This window comes from Adelges cooleyi, unplaced genomic scaffold, assembly GCF_023614345.1.
Source record: "Adelges cooleyi isolate 19-005CV unplaced genomic scaffold, UGA_ACOO_1.1 ACOO_flye_CR_arks_rails_tigmint_CR_PRNA_23, whole genome shotgun sequence".
Lineage (NCBI taxonomy): Eukaryota > Metazoa > Arthropoda > Insecta > Hemiptera > Adelgidae > Adelges > Adelges cooleyi.
In genome coordinates, this window is record NW_026095893.1 from 16,469,404 (window position 1) to 16,483,656 (window position 14,253).

Consider the following 14,253-nt stretch of genomic DNA (forward strand, 5'->3'; position numbering starts at 1 on the left):
TGCCCAATGTTCATGTTTTTTTTTTTGGGGGAACAATAGTATATTGTTGTTAAAACATTGACAGAAGTCCATTAGTAAATAACATAAACAAGGGCATCGTATAATACCGTATTACAATTAAAACGACATTAGACAAATGATTTGTCTGAGGGATTATTTTGTTTTTTTTCTGTGTTTGCTCTTCCTGGCAATTATTTTTGCATTAAAAACATTAATGATCTGTTTCGACATAGATAGAATTCTATCTTATATTTTTTTTAATGTCAATTCATGTGTTCTGACTGCTTATTATCTCCAAACCAATTATGTGGGGTTTATAATTCAATAGTACTTATGTATATAAAATTATGTTTATATAAACAAAAATTGCACTGTAAATATAATATTACATACCATATTGTACTTTAACCTATTTTGTGGAAAATGATTGTAATAGCATCAAGCGGGGTAGAAAAATATTTTGTTTGTGTTTTTCGTGCAGCGCAGGTGCAATTACTAAAAAAGAATATTATTCTACTATTTGCAATTTACTTGTTAAAGACTTACACAGTAGTATAAATTGTGTTGACGAGGCAATTAGGTATGCAGTGTTTAAGAGAATATAAAAGCTTTTATAGCCAAACAGTTATTAGCTCTGTACGTTTCCAGTTTTGTTCAACAAACACAAACATTCAATTTACAGATATATGATGTATAGTAATATTTTATTTAATAAAAATTTCATTTCATTTCATTTTCTAAATAGGTTGACATAAATTTGAGTCAGAGCCTTTTATTGAAAGAATTCAAATTTCCACAAACCGATTACAACTTAAACCATCATAATCAGTTGGATTTATGCATTCCTCCAATCATTTTTTTACAAACTATAGTTATCAGTTGTGCATTTTTTTAAAACTAATATACATTAAAAAAATAAATAAATATAAGGCGTACGTACTTAAAAAGTATTCTCTCTGAAAATATGGATTTCGTCTGTTGGGCAGTTTTATATTTTGTTTATTTGTAATTTATTTCATATGGGGTTTCCATTGTTTGTTTTAATTCTATATAGTGTTTGATTAAAATATGTACATTCAACAACAAATTGTTAGCTTCAATGCATTTCGCGAGGGTATATTTTTTTATTATATACGTTTAAAAAAAATATTATTTTATTTTAAAATATGTTATTTTATACCATTGAGGAACATTTTGGTAGCGTATTTTAAATTAAAAAAAAATCAAATTTTCGTTGCTAAAAATAATATTATATTTTCCATTTATGTATAACACATAAAACGCAATTATTAAAGCAAAATTCTGAGCCACCAACAAAACGTACAATGTCTCATTCGTTTTGTTATTAATGGCGAATGATTTGAAAATGTGTTTTATGTAGTATTACAATGTTTTTGCGTTAATACAACTATTTTAATTATGTAAAAATGCACGTCCCGCTTGACAATAGTCGGGGGGTTTTTTTTTAATAATAATAATATTTAAAAAAATGTCTGCACACACCATGAAAAAGCGGGTACGCGTAAAATTGCATTTAGCAATATTATAACGATTGTTACATTGTTGTATGGTAAAAAATGCATGCGAATAATTCAATTTAACTTTTAGATTGCAGACCATTTAAAATGTACCTTCTCTTGAATAATTAAGGCTGGCTGCAAAATGAAAAAGCACGTCTTTACATTTTCCGTTTTAAAAAACTCTAAAGGAGGCGGTTTTTTCGGGGACTCGGGTTGGTTTATAGTCAACACCCCTTATTTAGGGGATGACTTCAATTATGCATGGACAGGGGTTGGCCAGTCAATTGTTGTTCTAATCAATGCCCCGTCAAAAGAAGCATAGGACGAGATCTAAACGTCAAGGTAAGAGTCACTGATAGGAGACATGGTGGTTATAACTAAAATAATGGTCGATAAGGAGAAAGGAAGTACAAGATGATAAGAGATAAGAAGACTAGTTCATTATAATGGTAGTAATTATAATATTAAAACAAATTAACATTCAAATCATGTTCTATATGTTTGCTACATTCTATATCATTCATTGACAGCTAGTCGTGTTTATTTTTACTTCGTTTAACTATTTAAGAAAAAATATGTAAATAACAAGTTTTTATATTTCTATGTGTCCGATGCTATAATAAAGTCCCGAATACGTAGGTCTCTTCTTTTGCAGCGTCTCCGTGTTGTACCATGTGGAATTGAATGGCTTTTGTTTAGCATAATATTCCAATTAAACGATATTCGCCGACAATGAGTCTAAAAAGAAAATAAGCTCTTAAAGTGGCGTGGCTTTAAAGTGTACTCAGCCCGTGTTTGTGTTCATATTTTTTTTTTCAAATAAAGTTTACTCGATATTCATTCGGTTTTTATAAACAGGTCAGGTCGGGCAGTGTTACTTTTGTACCTTCTGGGATTTTTATGATTTTATCAAACGAAGGAAACAGCTGCGTTTTGCCAATTCAAAAAGCTCGCTCGTGTCGATAATAATTATTTTTTAGCCGCTTTGTGCGGTAAACGACACCGGCAAAGGTTTTCCCGAGTTGTACACACCGGAAATATTATCTCGCTTTCCCCCGGTCGGCTTTTTAACACCGACACGCGAACTTACGATTCCCTTTTTGTCCGTTAAATTGACCTATAAATTCTAATCCAAGACGTGTGAAAGCGCACCATTCACGGGGGGGGGGGGGGTGAAATAGAGAGAGGGTACAAAGGTTTTTTGATTCGAATCGCCGGCAACGGCAAAGAAGTTAATTTAATCTTAGCACGCAGGGACTTCATCAATTCTAATTCCGGCTGTCGACATTCGACCCGCGGCCAATATCGTCGTTCCCCGGGGGCACACTGCTGCTGTTGCTGCCGAGACAGACCCTTGCGCCATATCTTATAGACGTCCAATCTCGCTTTTATTTTCCCCCGGCAGGTTCCAACTTAATCGTTATATATTACAGTGACGTGCACGCAGGGCCTGGGCGCAGCCAAGGAAAGTAAAACAATTAACACTAACGTCAGCACCGATTTATCGCAATAGTTAAGCTAAAAATAATAATCAAAGAAACCCACGAGAGCCACGTTAGCCTTGTACGGGTTGACTAAAGTTAGACTCGCGGTAGTGCGTTATGTGCGTTTTATATGAAATACACTGCAGCAGCGTTAAGAGGAAAATCCCAACAATCGCTAGCTGTTGTCAGGTTTCGCCTTTTGTTCTGCCGGAGAAGTTGGTCAGATAAGATTCGTTCAAAACTTTTATTCGGCCAAAGTGTTTGTAAACACTTTGTCCGCTCTTGTTTGTGCCGGAATAATTCCACGTCGTCTTGTCAACCCGAAACCGGCAAATCCGCCATATCAGTTTCACACTGACAAAACAGTCTTGTAAACTACAATATTATTATCGTCTTCTTAATAATATAACGTTACCCAAGTACTGTGTTGTCCATTGTTTTAGCCGGAGAGCATAATGGCTCTACGTCCTACGAAGACATTGTTTCTCTAAAACTGAAATATTTAAACTTAAATATTACGATACCGTCCACTTGGCTTGAGTCTTATTGAAATATATTATTTCAATACATTAACATATAATAACAAAGATGGTGAGCATATGTTCATACAACTCAAACTTATCGTATAAACCAACATGTATTTTTTAATTCAGAATGTACATCATGTAGCGCATGGTAATCCCTTCTGGTCTAGGACTTTTGACAATATTTGAAAATATACCCTCAACCTAACAGATGTTATCTGGTTGAATCTTTTATTTTTAATTTAACCTTACTAAAACTGAATAATCCTCCATTTTGATCACTGAACAGGAATTCGGTTCACATTGACTCAGCCTGCGGGTAGAGGACTATGCAAGTAGAAACGGGGTCGAGGGGTGTACATACTAAGAAGCCCGGACCAAGGCTCTGACCGAAAGCAATTATTGGTAAGATTCGTTGTTGAAGACGAACGACAAGCGTGCAATAACCCGCACCACGTCGGGATGACTCGATGATTGTGTACCTATGTGTTTTTTATTTTATGCATATTCATCTTGACCGTGATCGTTTTCCATATGTTTTTGATCGGGGATGAGGGGGGGGGGAGTTATTCAAAAATATTCGTGGGATCTAAACGTACGAGATTTATAAACCGAAGGTGACGTTTTTTTTTCGATTCGGTTGTCGTGGAAATGTCCACTGTAAATGACACATACACCATATCGGTTGGGAACAATAATATAGTACTTACGGTCGAACCAATGCCTGGAGTATGCATCGTTTGTCATGAATAATAATAACATAATATTACATTATTATTACACGGAGTGTTTTTTTTATATAGGTATATATATATGTATATATATATATGATAACGAAGACCGCTTTTTAGTATTCCTTATTAATAATATCAGGCGTATCGAGGAGTCGCATAGGTACAACAATATGTTGGAATATATTGTAATACACTTAACCCGTACGTTTTTTACCGTACAATCGACAGCCGATGCGCATATTTTCTTTTGATTTTATCATTATTGTTCTATTATTTTTTTTCTTCTTCTTTCCAAACCGACTTGTCCGACCGACTTACGACGACGACTCTGCCCGTATTTCCATTTCCAATTTCATGGTTCCACGCGGACAACGATCGTGTCACGCCTACATAATGTTATTAAACAGCCACGGCTTTACAATATGTAACAACACGGAAAACGCAGTATTTATAAGACCATCGCCGCAAATTACATATCATAACATATTATCATACATATTTTCTGTCTAATAATAATCATTATTGTTGTAAAACCTACCGTGAGTTCTATAAGAATATAGATAATAGAATATATTGTAGCAAATAACAGAAGTCCCACCGTGTCTAGTGTGAAATTCCGAACGCGTCACATGCGACATACTATGACAAAATGTCAACTGCACCTGAAGATACGCATACTTTAAAATCAATCCATTCTCAGATTCTCACAAAGGAATGAACGAACGTGTCTGGGCTTTTATGAGTTTTTAAATAATTCAAAATATTATCTCAGACTCTCAGAGGCTCTGTCTCACATCCATTGATCCATAGATAACCGGACAGAAACTGCCCAGAGGAGCATTACTTCCCCCGAAGATCTCTATTTAAAAGTGATTAATATTTCTTATAGTGTTTATATTACCCAATATTTAAGACATTTTCAAAGTACGACTGGAAATTGTGTAGAATGACAAATCGAATTACTTTTAAAGTGTGAGAACAACAAGACCGTGTGCGTTTTTAATTTAAACTTCTAGAATTACTCAAATGAATTGCGCCCTTTGTTGGACTTATTATTATTATGGGCTTTGAAACATACTTGGCCGCTCGTCGGCACTGTGCGCGAGAACTTGATCTTAAATTTGTTTGTTTCGCCGGAATGCGTACTTTGTCAGACGTTGAATTTAAAAGATCCCGCCCAGGGGTTTTGTGTGGGAAGTGCACAGGGAAATAAAAGACTAGAAAGTTTGTCGAAAATCGGCAATACCATAGCCACTGTTTGATGCCCACGAGAATGCGGTGTACAATGAAAACTTTACAAATAAATCTCCGTCAGCGTCGTGTATAAAATTTAATTCATCTAGTACAAAAAAAAAAACGCCATGTCAGTGGGGACGAGACACTATCCGCAATGAGGACGGTCACCGGTTTGTGAATATTACTTCATCTCTAGTGAAATTGTTATCAGAGGGTTGAAGAGGTTTTCCTAAATGTATTCCTAATTGTGTTGCACACAAGCACTGGGACTGTTCTTTTCGGTCGTCGGGAAGGAATGAACCTAATTGAACTTTGGACGGTGGCCTTTGCGCCTTAACATATTATACGAAAAGAAGGTGTACTATTATGTAAATAAATAAACACAATCTCGCGTGCACCAATCGGAGCTGGAGCCAACGGTACCTACCCGTACAATCCTACCTAATGGTCAAACGAGAGAACAATCTGAAAAATTCCAATCGACTACCGTATGATAATACTATTACCGAACGGCCGTATCCACGGGTAGAATCGTGAATAGACTATGATGTCGGGACAATATTATCTCGCCCAGTTGTGTTATTTTTTTTTTCCAGCTTGATTTGTGTTTTATGGTTCCAACTCGGGCGAGAACGGAAAAAACCGACACGATTATAATTCAGTTTGTTGCCCATAACATTATTATTATTAGGTATGTGTATACCGTCGGACTACATTATTTTTTATCGTTACAGTATGATGTGTACGTCGACTATTACAATAATATGATATTATACTCTTGTTATTATACACATAACACAGCACCCTGTATACAGCGCATCGGCTACCGTGTACGTCCGAGACATCATTATAAGCGTGTCGAATAGGCCGATCGAAAAAAAAATAATCCGAGACTCGACTACTTACACTTCCCACGTCTCCGGCGACAATAGCGGCCGCGGCTACTTGTGTATAATAATAGTACAAGACTGTGAATAATAATAATAAGACCGTACGTTACAATGTAATCGTTATCATATATTATTATTATTATACTTACGGTACGAACGGCTGCTGTTGTCCCAGGCATGCGCACCTACTTAAAAAGTTCAGTCTCTAACAATGCATCTCACACACACACACACACACGGGATATTATCATATAACGACAAATTGCGAAACAGCTTGGTTCGCCATACTATACTCGGACCAAAACTTTTGCACGCCCCATTCTCTTAAAAGACAATAAAAAACACAATTCAGTGAGATTCTTGGTACTAGACAACGCAGGTACGATCAACGGTTGAACTTAGTTCACGATACTAGAATAGACAACTCGGAAGAAGATATAGCACTTGTTCGAGTATTGAATATAGATAATATATAGGGATAAGTTATACAATTAAACTTCATTACTATAGTCAGCAGCTGTCACATTTTTCTGTATACTTGGCCGCATGCTTGCTTGAGTATTCAGCCGTAGTCTGACACCTAACATGTACAAGCAATTGTGTCTATAATAAGATTTATCTTTTGCTGATAATATTTTCCTTTTTAAACCACCGATAATTAAAGTTTACACAATACACAAGTTATTACAATATTTTATTATCTCTTAAAGCAAATTGTAAGACCTAATACTATGATGACAGTATGTTAGAGCCGGATCAACGGCCCAAAAGTCGATGGTCAATATATTTATGATTTGACTTTTCGTTGTTGAATAAATTAATTGGGTATGTTTTTTGCACGACCTGACAGTAATAAAATGAAAATATTTAATAAGAAATTCTTTATTTTTTCGAGTAAACCGATACAGGATACCTACTTATTTTTTATGGTGCTAAATACCTTTGGTTTTTATTGACTACTCCGTGACCTTTTGCCATCAAAATCGATTTGAAAGCATTTTTTAATAAATATGGGCTTAATAGCGCATTTAATAAAAAAAAACAGCCAGAAAAAATGTATGCAATATCAGAAATCCTCTGTTATTGTTACCATTCGTTGGCTAGCGTTCATTTTCGTTAAAATAAATATTAATATAGTGTATGTATATATATTTTTTTTTATGAAATCTCATATAAATGATTAGTTTTCTCTTTAATTTATTCTCTAAAAAAACAGGGTTTTTTTATTATGAACTGTTGTCGAAACAGAGCCATGACTACGACGCGTGTATAAGCACTATACAACAGTGCAGATAAAGCAAAACAATGTTTTAATGTCATAACGATGGAAAAGCCTATGAAGTTTTATGGGGCCGTAAAAAGCGTGTGCTCGAACAAGTCAGAACATAAGTGAGGGAGTTGACAAATTAATAGCACGTGTCGGCATTGCCGCGATAAAAAATAATATGACCTGGTGAAAACAATGTGTAGAATATTATTATTATGATTATTATGCGTTTTAGTGTTTATACTGTTTATACGCTCCATCAAAGTTATTTACTAGCCACGGCTCCGAACAATGTGATTAGGTTCATGATCCCTTTGTTTTAAAGGGGCATGTTTAAACGGCGCATGGGATACATATATCTGCGTGTACTTCATTGTTAACCATCCCGTTTAAGTCTCCACGCGTTATGTGTTTGCTGTGTCCAGTTTTACTTGAAAAGTAATGCCATACCTTTAAAAACAATTTGTACCTATACAAAAATCCCAGCTAAAATATGATCGTTTCGGTCAAAAGACTACTTTCCTAAACACGAGTGACCGCAAAGCAAATAATCGAATATGTATATTTAAAGTACATAACATTTTATTCGTATTGAAACAAAGCTCTACATTTTCAATCGGCTAAAACAAACTTAATTTATTTCCAATCGGCTAAAGAAAAACCGATGCTGACATTCTATTTTACTTTGATTTGTTTTTTTTTTTTGATAATTTATAGTAAGACTTTTACATAATACTATTCGATATTTTCAAGCCAACGCTTGTTTATTTAACATGTTTTTTGTTAACGCTAAATAGTTGTTGTTTTTTTTTTGGTAAAATGTTATTCGCAAAAAAGCAATATTTTCGATTACTTTTGTTTTGAATACCGTCAACAAACAACAGTGAATATAGATACAAAACCGAAGAGCGGTAAATATTATTTATAAGGAGATTCATTATTTACATACTAACATAGACATACATCTTGTTTACTGAAAAGGTAGGTTTAGTATGCGAATAATAATATTTATTCTTTTGACAGAAGTTAAATAATGCAGACCACGATGAAATTGTTGGCCCGGAAAACGGTTTGTATATCAACAAATAATCCAATTTTTGTTTGGATAAAAAATTAGGAAAATAACCATTTTCGAGGTCTGAAGTCTGCGGTTTGATTTCTTGGATAATGCGATTCCCCTTTCAGATACTTACCAGGTTGATTTTTCAAGATAATTTCAGACAAATTATACACAAACAAATTAACATGTCAAAATTCCAGAAAAAACGTTTAAAATTTTACTTTTGAAAAGTAATGCCATCATTGTTTAGACTTTTGGACTAGCTACTTCATGATGGTCTAAATTGCAAAGAAGAAACATGAGTAAAAATGTCCTCCTCTTTTTTTTTTAGTTATCAAAATATAAAGTTAGTACAACTGTAGAACTTATTATTCAACGTGACAGGTAAATTTTTTACTTGCTTTTAAATTGGTTCATTATGACACATAGTAATCTTAAAAAATATATTGGACTCTTAAAAATTGTTCTTATTTATACTTTTATAGTTAATGGTTCTCCCAATTTTGATATATTAAAAAATATATAATCCTATCTCTTCTAAGTTAAAATATTATGAACTTAAGCTTTTGAAAGACTGGGTTCGACTCGAGGCCATTTTCTTATTATTCATAACATGTGTTCTTCTCTCACGACGAGTCACGGAAACTCCCTCGTTCAAATTCAGATTGTTTTCTCTTTTCTTCTCAATAAAAACATTTTCGCTGCCCGGAGCGTCCTATTCGCTTGTGCGTTTGTTTTTACATAAATATTTTTGTGGGTTTTCGCACGAAAAAAAAAATAAGCACACTGACGGAGAAGTAATGAAGGGTTACACGTATATAATATACATATATATATATTCTCCGGATATACCTATTCAATTATTTAAAGAACAATTTCGTGGGCACGCCGAGCATTTATTTATACGGCCCCCATCGTCTTGAGACGACAGGCGGGGAAAGTAATAAAATAACAAAGTTTATGTTTGCCAATCGTTCGGAAAAAGAAAAGATTTTCGGGATGAAAGAGCCCACGCTCGCCTTCGCGTTGGCCCCGGGAACAGGTGAATTTATTGTTCGACGGTTGGGGCGGGAATCGAATTAATGGAAAAATGAAACTTTTATAAACCGTCGGTGTCCAGGACGAGGGATCGGACGGACGAGAAGTATAACGGCAACCGTGTAAAGAAAACATATTTTTCACCGCTTAATATTCGTCTTGCCGCGTGCCAGCAATATAATATTTCAATGCGGTACATTAATATATAATATACACAATAATAATAATATATTATTTTATAACTTCAATATTATCGTGTGCTGCAGTACCGGTGTGTGCGTACCGTAGACTGCTGCTGCTATACTCGGCAGTGGTTATTAATTATTATTTTTTTATTATTCGTTACGCTCTTCGACATAACCCTCCCCCCCCCAAAAAAAAGGGGTAGGGAAATGTGTAGTATGACAAAATCGTATTATATTCCTACTGCCAAAGTCAACGGACGTACAGGAGTGTTCCCTGGGGATGTGCGGACGGTCGGTCGACTGTTTCCGGCAAACAGCAGAGACGGTAATAAAATCTTTGTCAGCCTTTTTTTTTCGATTTTTTTATTACCTCTCTATCCTAGTAGTATGAAGTCAACACGTCTAGCGACAAAACCAACCGTCATACCTTTCGTTTATTGTCAACACCGGCCGTACGATAATATCAGTTTATATGATGCGGTTCACGATTTGAGAACACAGTTGAAGTATTCCTCCCAGTTAAAATATATCTATAACTCTATCTATCTATCTATCTATCTATCTATCTATAATCTATATATATATATATATATATATATATATATATATGTATAACTGTCTAGTATATGGTTTGTGAGTAAAGTTAAACTTGCAGCAAGTGCTAGGAAGGTCTGTTTATTTATATTTTTAAAATGACAATGAAACATAGGTATTTGTATTAAATGTCTAAAATATGACATCAAATTAATTTCACCATTAAGTAAAGTATTAGGACTACCTCTTTTAGTTAAACGTTCAATGGAATGTTATTAAAAATATAATCTTTGTGTGAAGAAATCAAAAATATTATTAAAAAAGAAGGGAACGTGAACGGTAATGTACGATAAAAGCGTTCAGAGATAAAATTAGAATCTTATAGCTTTTGGAATTTTAATTATAATTCATGCTCGATAATAAAAAACAAATTAATACAAAGAACAAATTTTTATTTATAAAATTAGATTAATTTAAATTCTCGCAGAGCGTCGCAAAAGTAAATACCATTACGGTTTAATAAAATTATCAAAAAATAATTATTTGAAATTCTCAAGAACCAAATTGTTATAAATCCTATAACTATGTTAACGTTTCTGCTTTCTTCAGCTCTCTTGTTTTTTTTTTTTTTAATTTAATTAAAATGTTTTACGATTTTTTACCACACAAATTTCTTTAATATAACGCATGACTTAATACCATTGTTTTAATTGATGTAACATAATAAGTTATTATAGGTTGAAGATATCTTCTCATATTTAATGTATAACTCCAAAGAAGGTTTAAGATGTGCAAACGGCTATGTAAACTGTAAAAGGCTGATGACTCAAAGTTTAACATGGTTATGCAATGTAAGAAGGTTAGAGTTTTAGTTTTTATTTTAACTTTGAATATTTTGTTCACATCGCCAGTGGACATCTTAAAAAATGTTTTTAAAAATTATATCTATTAATTACCTAAAATACAGAATGACAGTATTTCTTTTTTTTTTTTTTAAGTATAGTATTATTGGTTATAATTAGTTAATGGTTTTAATATTTGTCAGACTTTTATTTTATATTTTAGTATTTCCAAAAAAAAACCTACGCGTTGTTGATATGGTAATATTATTTTGTGTGTACAGCAACCGTGTACAGTATTATAATAATATATGTGAGCTGTACTTGGCGAGTCTAGAATTTAATCAAAAATTAATTTATACAAATAACGTTATTATTCTAAACAGTGCCGTTCGTCATGCGTGTCCGGCCACTCGTAAACAACACTAATCGTACCGGAAAAGTTTAATTAATAGCGTCTGATTAAATCAAAATTATGGCCGAGGTGATAATATCGTAATTGTTATTCTCACCTATTCGTGGTCGGTCCGTGTGAAAACCAAAAACGGCGGCGTTTGCCTATAACAGCTATAACAATAATAATACTATTTTTAACAGTACCTAATAAATCAGTGTCTTTGTAATGTGAAAAATTAAAAAAAAAAAAAACACACACAAATTATTGCTGCAGTTGTAAGTACACGAAGCGGAACGTGTAGTACTGTTCAAAAGGTACAAGATGGTATCGCTTTAGGCATACAATTGGATTGTTTAAATTTATTGCATTTTTTTTTTCTAATCAATATATTATTACACGCGAAACAGTTACAATAATTATTGTATTCGACGGTTTAGTCGAGTAAAACGGTAATTATTTTTTTGGTTTACACATTACAAAATTTGCCGAATTAACGGGTTTTTTCTATCAGCAAAATCAAACAAAGTAATACGAATTTGCCCCGGTAACCGATATGGCATAATTTTATAACACTATATTATAGTATGTATTAATATTATGTTGTTTTGTCATTCGTTCTATAAATCATTGCAGTTCAGTAAACACACAGTGTACACCGACCAGAGCGTACTTATGATAATATTTTTTTTCAGACATCAAAAAACCGGTGCTCGTATCGCGTAACTTGCCACAGGAGGTATTGCCGGAACACACATAAATTAACGACAATATCTGTTTTATTGGCGAAAAATAAAAATAATTATCCATATAAAATGATGTAAAGCTCTATGTTATCCGACTGACTACTGAGCTCCTGTACAGTTTGCTTATACTTATAAGTATTCAACAACAATACAGCAATTAGACTGTTGAAACGTTGACTAAAGGTATAGATTAATCTGGCACGTCCAATGGAGCTTTAAAACATCTCCAAGGTCACATTGTTTTTCAGTACTTTCAGCATATTTTTTTACGCTTAAATCATACTTGAAAATTTGTTTGAAATATAGTTTTGTTATCTATTTTTTTTTTTGTTGCTGAAAACAGTTTTATGTAATCAAATACATACGGTCGTGTTTACTTGTACGATTTTTTTAATTAAAAGTGTTATTCACTTGAAAAATAATTTTAAAAATGTCATCCCTTCTGCAGAAAACGGGTAATGGTGATTTTATTGGGTTAATTGCCAGTCGTTCAGGTGGACTTAAAAAAAAAAACGTTAATTCAATATTACAATTTTCAGTAAATATTTATTCGTCTTATTTAAACGTTTAAAAAAAAGGGGGTAATTTTTAAAGGCAATAACTCGAACATTTTGAATTGAAAATAAACACAAAGCGCAGGAATGAAAACCGACTTTGTTTTTGTGTTAAACTTTTGCTGTTTATCGATAATATTACAAAATATAGCGTGAACGTTTGAGAGAAACTCCGTTTTTCTATACAACAGGCCGGTTTGGTGTGGTTAACCACTTGCGTGCGTCGAGCTTACTTACTTATCTGTATACTTTATGTGGCTTACGGTTACCCCTAGATACATGATGGAAATAGTAGTTGGCTTTCGGGTAAACAGTGTATGGCCGCTTGCCAAATTCCAATCGTTTTCCTCCCTTATACTGTCAGTTTATGTGAACTCACAACTGCGGACGGGTACGACACTTCAGCTACAATAAGAACCATTGCTGGTTACCGATTTCCACCCAAAGATGATTTTTACTTGATCTAAGAACGCATTCGATAGACAACAAGGAAAAGTATTAATTCATTAACTGATGATACAGAATACTCAGTCGGGTTGGTTAATTAATACTAGATATGTATGTGTTTTTAACCAACTAGTTTAACGTTTTTTTTTAGTTTTTTTACTGCAAACATTTATATTGATAAACTAATATAATCCATTCAAACAAATAGTAAAATAAAACCATCATTAATATTCTGCTTTATGCTTATCAGTAAATAATACTTATAAGTATGAAGCGATTTTTAGGTATAAAACGGACTATTGCGTTGAATAGAATTGGAAATTCGTTTAAATTCCATTTTGAGTTTATAAAAATATACTATATTGCTCGAATTCATATAATACATAAGAAATATGAAAAAACTTTTTTTTTCAAATAAACTTTATTGTGTACAATATTTCCAATAGCTAACAACTACGGTCGACTTTGTTGTTCAGCATAAGTACCTACTGCGGTTTCAATATCAACTTTATTTGGGGGGAGGTTATAGAAACGCTTATATCAATAATATTGTAGGACTGACAATCGCACAGAGTGCTTGACCCAACCTAAACTCTATTATTATAATACGGTTCGATTCTGCCCCATTTTCGTGATCAAAGTCTTCAAGTATTTTCTTATTTATTATGTTATTTGAAAAAAAATGTATATTTTTGTAAAAACTATAAAGTTCAAAAGTATAAAAAATATATTGCTGGTCCGTGTGTTTTGTTGCTCTATTCGGTAAAGGGGTCCTAAATGTATATTTATATTTTAAAAGTG